This window comes from Canis aureus, chromosome 6 (genome assembly GCF_053574225.1).
Source record: "Canis aureus isolate CA01 chromosome 6, VMU_Caureus_v.1.0, whole genome shotgun sequence".
In the NCBI taxonomy this organism is placed as follows: domain Eukaryota; kingdom Metazoa; phylum Chordata; class Mammalia; order Carnivora; family Canidae; genus Canis; species Canis aureus.
In genome coordinates, this window is record NC_135616.1 from 58,781,611 (window position 1) to 58,790,174 (window position 8,564).

Genomic DNA, 8,564 nt, shown 5'->3' on the forward strand with positions numbered 1-8,564 from the left:
AGAGAGAGAGAGAGAGGCAGAGACACAGGCAGAGGGAGAAGCAGGCTCCATGCACCGGGAGCCTGATGTGGGATTCGATCCCGGGTCTCCAGGATCACACCGTGGGCCAAAGGCAGGCGCCAAACCACTGCGCCACCCAGGGATCCCCTGGAGATAGTTCTTGAGGTTGGCATTTGTAAGGCAGTGAAGAAGGCAAATTTGGGCAGAAGGAGAAGCTGACTTGTAATGAGATTGTAACTGAGAGCTAAGCAAATTCTATGGGGAGTTCTGGAGCCTGAACAGACCCTTCACAGAGTTGTCCCAGATTGACGCAAGAGGGTTAGGCTTTTAAATCTCCAAGCAGGTGGTCACTGCCCATGGGCTACCTGGGAGTTGTGCAAAGGGGAAGGCCTAACCTTGGGCACAGCTGTTCCTACTGACAGGCGCCATTGTGAACTGTGAGCAGTCAGCAGTCGATATTCCAAGAAGCCAGAGCATTTGTGTATCAGTCCCAAAGAGGGGGTGCTGTTGCAAACCACAACATCCTTCACAATAACCATCTCTATTATCACCCTCTAGGACCACTGCCTGTCTTTCACAGTGTCTTACCAGACTGGAATTTCCACACCTTTGCAGACAATGTTGCTTATTCTGGATTCAGAGTTGCTTTTTAAAGCAAAAAGAAAACACTGTACGCTATAGTACCATGGCACATGATCCGCTAAGTTTGGCTGGCAAGTGGGGGCCATGGATGATAACCTGGTGCCAGTTAGCAATGGGAAGCCTCGCCTAGCCCTCTGGTCTATTGGTATTCTGGCTGCAGAATCTTTCCTTCCTTTGGTTTGCAAACTGACAAAATAAGTTTGGAAAACAAGAGAGAAAAATTTTGTTTGGCATTATAACTTCTTGACCATGACATTGTCCTGATTAATAATCACCTTGAAACTCCAGGGCATCACCCTCTAATTAATGAGTCTCCTGACTCCCAAGCCTCCAGGGTCAAATCAGAGCCCCAGTCTATCTTAGTTGAGAGAGAGAGAGAGAGAGAGATTGTGGCAGGGACTGACTAGATGTTCAACAAGCCTTTTCCCTATTTCTCCTTGACCCATAATCTGTATTTGCTGGCCTCTTGAAGTTAAGTGCAGCCATGTGACTGATCTCTGGACAGAAGAAGTGGACAGAGATCATGTACCCACTCCCAGACCTGACCTATGGATGCTCCCACATGCAATTCTCCTCCTTCTTTCCTCTCCTGTGAGAGGACAGAGGAGGCTTTGAGGAGTGAAGATTGGAGGTTTAACGTGTAAAGTATGAGGGTCTTTGGATGTCTGCTTGGAAGAAAGCTGTCCAGGGGAGCTGTTCCTCCAAATCAGACTGTTACACAAATAACCATTTGTTGTTATTCCAGTGGAATTTTGGGGTTGTTTGTTACAGTAGTTGCTTACTCTAATACAGGGATAGCAAATTCATGTGAGTCAGAGGGAACCCAAGGGAACCTGAGTTGTGCTTTTCATCAGCTCCAGGCACTAATTGCTTTTTTTTTTTTTTTTTTTTTTTGTTGTTGTTGTTTTGTTTTTTTTTTTTTCTTAGATTCTCAGCACCCACCCAGTGACTTCAGCTAACCAAAACAATCATTTTGAAAATAAATAAATATTTGAATGTCACCTTGATGGAAATAAGAGTCAGAAATTCCCTATGATCAGAAGGGTCTTATTGCAGCTAAGCTATGTGGCATCTGTTACTCTTTGGACACTCTGCATGGAGTTCTCATTAGGTAGAGAATGACCTATTTTTTCTCCACCTTATCCCCAGCTTCTCTCCACAGCATGAGCTACTCTGTCTGGAGGGCTGTATCCTGCATCTATTCAGAAATGAATTTTCTTTTTCTCCCAAGGAAGAAGCTGTTGATCTGTGCACAGGGGTTTGGCTATGGGCATTCCCCAAGACAGCATGGGCACATCGACCTAAGGCAAGAAATGTGGGCTCTGGGGAAGCATTTTTGCACTTAACTATGCCAGCCTGGCACTCCACAATGTTCGCACTCCTCCAATTAAGCTGTTCAGTTCTCAATCATCTGGAGCTGCTGCCAACTGCTGGCTGCTGATAGTCAGAGTGGCTGCTGCCCAGAATGTCAGCAATTCTGCTTTTTTGCCTCTCCTGGACTGGCTTTACTATACCCTTTCTTCCAGCCTTTCTGTGACAGTCAGCTACTAATTTCCCTTCAGTTGGGGGATGGAGAGACACCTGGGAAGGTGCACTGGGGAGATTGAGCAGTGATTTCTTTTGGTGTCTGCAGTGTATACCTGGTACTATACCATTCCAGGGCTTTGAATACCACCTTATGCAAGTGGGATGTCAATTCTTGTTCCTGGAGATGGTGGACAGCTTGGGTAGTGGGGAGGATGCCTGCTGAACATACATTCTCTGCTTAGCCTGAACTGGTGCTTTACATACGTGATCTCAGAGAATCTTTACATCATCTAGGAAGGTAAATACTGTATCTCCATTTCACAAACAAAGATGTTAGGAGGAGCTCAGTCACCTCACAGTCTATTACCTTCTTTTTCTCTGTTCTAATTGCCAACACCCTGCATTAGAAATGTATCATCTTAAAAAAAGAAAAGAAATGTATCATCTTCCCCTGACCTTGTGAAAACCAGCCTCTGTTTTTTAGCATCTAGATTCCTTTCTCTAGACATGTGTTGTTCAATATTATAGCCATCAGCCATACGTGGCTACTGAGCACTTAAAATGTGGCCAGACCAAATCGGGGTGTTCTAGAAGTACAAATTATACACCAGATTTTGAAGACTTAGTACAATAATAAAGAATATAAAATATCTTATTAATATTGTTTAATATTGATTACATGTTGAAATGATCATAATGCTTATATTTGGCTATAAGTCAAATAAAACATATTATCCAAATAAGTTTTTCTTTTCCTTTTCTTTTCTTAATGTGGCTACTAGGAAATTTAAAGCTACACATGTGGCTTGCCTTTGTAGCTTACAATATCTATGACTCAGTGCAGTGTCTAGAGACTGACCAGAATGTTTAGAAGCACAAACTGACCATGACACCTCCTGCTTCCCATAGCCAATAGGACAAATCTCAAGGTCCTTAATACAGCTGGCAAGTTCTTCTATCTTATGTCCCTCATCTGCCCAGGTCTCCTGAGTCTCCACATTTAATTTCCTCACTTATACCACAATGTTTCTAGGACCTCTGCTTTGCTCACTTCTGCTTTTGCTCTTCCCTCTACCTGGAATGCCTTTCTCCCTAAGAGTCTCCTGGAAAGTTCCTTGAAAGTTGATCTTTTCAGATTTGTTAACTACTTCCAGAAACCTTCTCTACCCATCCCCCTCGCCCAAAAGCCAGGACTAGGGTAAGATAAGCAGAGTCCCTATAATACAAAATTTAAGCAGATGCTTCGACAAACCTGAGAGTAGCACCTCCTTAAATTTGGTGTACCAGGTGCCTCTTCATCTCATGTCCCTGTGATAGTCTGTGGCTGCACTTCAGCAATGTCTTAAAATTATCTTGCATGTGATTTTTTTTGAGGATAAGGATTATGCTTTATTCATTGGCGAAACTCCAGCAGCCTGTTTTCTACTAAAATGTTGTTTGTGACACTCAAGAAATAAAACTTTGTCCTGAAGTATTGCTGTTTATCAGGCACTGTGCTATGTGTTGGGTAATTCAACAACAACATAGTCTATGACCTTAAAAATCATCGCAAAAACTTGTTTTATGCCCTCTGCTTCCCTACTTCAAACAGAAACATCCCAGTTTTGAAATGCTGACTACCTGCCAGCCAGTGGAAGTCAAAGATTCCTGGGGCCCATCCCAGAGTTTCTGATTCTGTAGATTTGTAATGGGGCCCAGATGTTCTGTGATCAAATTTAGACAAACAGTCCTCTACTCCATCCCTTCACCCATTTGTTTAGTCTTCGTTTGACAATTATTGAGTGCCTACTCTCTGTAAGTCTTTGTGTTAGGGCCTGTCAAGGAAACAAAGATAAATCAGGAAAGAATAATGTCTTATAGAAATATTCCTATAGTTTGTGAAATGTCTCCATATGCGCATTTTTTGTTTGATCAGTGGATTAAAGATGATCTCCTTTTTAGAGATAAGGCTTATTTGCTCCAAATCACATCTAAGTAGGGAGTGGAAACTAGGATCAAGGTCACAGTGAGAAAGCAGTAGGGAGTGGAATCAAGGTCATGTAGCTAGGTAGGTAGTGGGGATAGGAATCAAGTTCGCAGAGTAAGTAGTGGGGATTAGAATGGAGCCCAGCAATCCCTTTCGACTTGCACAAGAGTTTGCCCTGCAAGGGTGATCTTGAGATTCACAGGAATTTCATACCTAGGGATATAGGCTCAGCAGAAAGAAAGGAAGGAGGAAAAAGGAAGAGGGCCCTGGAAGCCAGCTCATGTAGAGAAGAGAGAAGAGCCAGCTAGTCCTCAGCTGCTACTCGATCCCTATGTGACAGGGGCAAAGGTAGCTTCCCCTGTACCCATGGGCCTGAAGTGAGTTCTGGGATTCTCTTAAATTTCCCCACCTTGGCCCCCACCCCAGGCCCCAAGGAATCTCGCTTATCAAGGGTCCTGAGATAGCCTGACTTCTCTACAACACAGCTGCCCTTTTATCCCATCCCCCTTCTTCCCCAGGAAGGTTGGTAAAACAGAGAACATAATATTCCCACTCCCTGTGCCCCTCCCCCAGGCTTGCTGATTAGCCCAGGGCTGTGCCCCTGCCAGGCCTAGGCAGGCTGGGGTTAGGTAGTGTGGCAGCCTGCAACAACCCCACCACCCCACCCCAGGCCAGCCCTCACCTCTCCTGGGGCTGGGCTCCCAGAGCTCTGGAGACCAGACTGTCAGTTAAGCAGACCTGACAGCTGACAGCTTTCCAGAACAGCAGGAGCACGGTTAGCTTTCCTTCACATTTTTTTCTCCTCTTCCTTTCCCCTGTTGTTGCAAGACTGGAAGCCTGACTGGAATTTAAAGCAAGGCTTTGGGATAAAAATGTATGCTAGCACCAAGCCCTGCTCCCTCAGCTTCCTTCTCTGATTGGCAGCTGTCCACTTTCTGGGGTCTGAGAACAAAACACCTGCAAATTGTCAGAGGAGGGGTCTGAAACGGGAAGGCAGGTGAGTGGCTACTCTGAGGCCTGAGCAACCTTCTCTGCCTGGGTGCTGATCATGTTTTCATCCAGGGCACAGAAGGGGCAGGAAGCCCTCCAGGGAAGCACCTGTAATCTGTCCCCAGGTCCCAAAGCCCTTCCTTCTGAAGTCTGGAATGCCAGGAGGCTTCTGTGCCTGCTGCTAATCCATCCTACTCAGGAATCTGTCTGTCTCCTTATCAGTTGCTGCTTATGGCAGATAGATAAATAGATGGATAGATAGGAAGGAGAGACTCTAAGCAGCTTAGATAAACTATCCTATTTACATCTCTGGGTCCAATCTATCAATCCATCGGTCTGCCCATTGTGTTTGCGTTCTCTCTCAATCTGCCACTTCAGCCTCCATTAACCATTCATCTGTCTTCCTTTTGCCCTACACTTTGCCTTTCCACTCCCCCTCCCCCCATTTCCCAGCATCAAAATAAATCCGAAGCTGAGACACAATGAGGCATGTCCTTCCACTCCAGTTATTCCAGAAGGGTGGCCATGGCAGCTGACACTGGGGCTTCCTACTCACCTCCTCAGGAAACATGCAAATATCCCTTTGAACACTCAGGGGACAAGTGCCAACAGTCAAGTCTGCTACCAGGCTGTTCCCAAATTCACAATTCTGCAAATAGAGCCAATTGAGGCTCTCCTGGGATAAAGGAGGTGGTAGGGCATGGCAGTAGGTTGGGGTGAGGGAGAAAAGGAAGACATTGCATATTTGTACACAAAAGAATTTTATTACTTTTCAAGTGATCTGGACCAACTACATAAAGTGAGAGAGTGGGAGGAGAGAAAAAGGCAGGAATTTCATAAATTTCAGAATTAGTACTGTTTGTTGACTTTCAAACAGTTAATTTCTTTAGATCCTCTGAACTTCATATTTTACTGCTAACAGCATAAGGGGCTATTCCGAATGATCACATTCCCAGTAAATGGGGTGAAAATTTATAATCTTAATTGTATATAAAAGTATTTAAAAGAAAGAAAGGAAAAGGGAAAAAAGAGACCACCAGCTTCAGCAAATCAAGAGTCTCCTCTGCATGCTAGGCACATAGACAAACCATCAAACAAAAAAGATGGAGCATCTTGCTCTTTTCTTGAGATCACCAGGCATCTAATTTTGTTTGGCTCAGAAAATCCAGCCAATCTCAGGCTTCCCATAACCCTGTGAAGACCATCACAATCCTCTTTCCATGATCCATCCCAGGACTTCAGTGCCCAGCTGTTGTCCCTAAGGTCTTCTCTGGTGCCTCCACATCCCTTCCATTGACTTCTGGATAGATGTGAACAAAGGAAGGCAGCTCCTCTACCTCAAAACCTTAAAAAGAAGAACTCAATAAGATGTGGTAGGACTTTAAGATGAGAAATATAAATTCTGTGATTAGCCTGATCTTTTGCCACACAGGTCAGAAAAATGGGTCCCCCTGGCCTTATATCTTCCCCACCCCCCACAGGATGTGACTTGCCACAGGAGGGCAGCAGCATCCTGGACCCTGTGAAGTTTGAGGCAAGTATAGGAAGAAAGGGGATTGAGGGGCTCCCAGCTGTTGCACTCTTACTCCAGTAGATCTTAGGACAGCTTTGGGGACTGCCTGAAGACCTGCCCCACATTGACATTAGAGACTGCTGGTGACGAATGAATAGAGCATCCCTGGAACAGAGACACAGTAGAGACAGGAGAAGCAGGGCTTGATGGGGTGGGACACTTTTGCTCTCCAGGGCTAGAGAAACTGGGAAAGAAACCTCAAGGCCCCACTGCAGCCTAGGAAAATAAAGTGCAGCTAACAACATTTCACTCATTCGCCATTTAATAGATGTTGGCTGGCTCAGTTTGGGGGCATGTGATATTTATTTATAAGCGTACACTAGTGAATATCAGAAGATGTCAATAAGTAATTATGAGCCCAGCAGAAGAAGAAAAGGCCCATTTCTCAAACCAGCCAGATGAATATTTGAAAGGTAGTATTTTTTAAATGGGAGAATATTGCTCTCACATACATTATTTTAGAATAAAAGAGTCTGAATAAACATTATTTTAAGAAATAAAAGGGGAGAGATAGTAGATCTAAGCCCTACGTTTCCTGATTCTGATGCTGGGTTAGACACTTAATGTTCCTGCTTTTTATGCAGTTTATTTGTAAATGGGGGAAATAAGGATAATGCAACTTACATTTTTGAGGACTAGTTAGGTCTCTAAAGGCTCCTCCCAACTATATGATCCATGATTCTGGGGCATCCAAGGACTCATCAGTTAAGGGCAGAAAAGCTTCCTTCATACTATAGAGATAATCCCTGGGAAAGAGAAAAGCAAATAGTAAAGCAGAAAGGTGAATCTTTCTATATCACTACTTATTCAAGGCCAAAAAGGTGAAATGAGAGGCTTTACATCATGGGATTTGCAGTGACAAGGGATCTCTTGAGAAGAAGTGCAGTGCAGTGGAATAAATTATGAATTAACACAGCACATAGTAGGGGCACAATAAATATTTGTTTGAATAGATCGATGAATGAATGAGAGAATTAATGTACCAAGATGTACTGAGTTGTGTCACATGACTACTTAGTACAAAGAGCATCTCTAGTGAAGGAAGTTGAAAAACTTCCATGGAAGTCTTTAAAAAGAAATAGTTCATTTCATGTAATGCTTTAGGGCTGGTTTTGTACAAAGACAGTGGGAAAGGCTAGATCAATGGACCCCAATTATATCAGCTGCATCACATATCCTTGGAACTTGCTAAAAATACAGATTCCCAGGTGCCACTTCAGATCTACTGAATCAGTCTCCAGGGTGGTGTGTGGCAACTGCATTTAATGAGCTCCTATCTGATTCTCATGTAGCCAGCCTTTGCTAGTCCTTAGATCTGCATTTGGGAACTACTATTGTAGACGATATCTTAAGGGCCCTTCCAGCCCTGGAATCTCATGATTCTGGGGAACAGATGCTAGGGAGAGGTGATCTAGACAAGGAGAATTCATTCATCACACATTTACTGAGTATGAACTGAATGCCAACTATTGGAAATAGAACAGTCCTGTGGCTATGCTCTCTCACTGAGCAAAAACAACTTGAGCTCTGGAGAAGACCAGTAGAAATCTACTCCCACCATTTTCTCTTTTTTCTAAATTTGACTTTCACAGAATAAAAGTAATTCCTTAGATTGTGTTAAGTTTTTTTATCTACTAAAGTGCTTTTACACATGGCATTCACATGATACAACAACGTAAATGTGGTTATTATCCTTATTTTATAAATGAGAAAATGAAGGCTTAGAAAAGTTTAATTACTTCCTCAGCATCGTTTAGCTTGTATGTAAGAGAGCCAGGAATACAACTAGGTTTTGAAATTCTGAATACAATGCTATTTTAACTATTCCCTTGAGATACATCATCTGTGGAGTGTGGCTTAAATGTC

General features: G+C 43.6%; 1 long non-coding RNA gene across 1 annotated transcript; it reads right to left on the bottom strand.

Annotated features, from left to right (window-relative positions):
- Window positions 1-5,869: 5,869 nt before the first annotated feature.
- On the bottom strand, window positions 5,870-7,446 carry LOC144315225 (uncharacterized). Its single transcript, XR_013380973.1, has 2 exons — window positions 7,323-7,446; window positions 5,870-6,470 (listed from the first exon to the last, which is right to left on the bottom strand). It is a non-coding gene; the product is annotated as an uncharacterized LOC144315225 (long non-coding RNA).
- Between the last annotated feature and the right edge of the window lie 1,118 nt (window positions 7,447-8,564).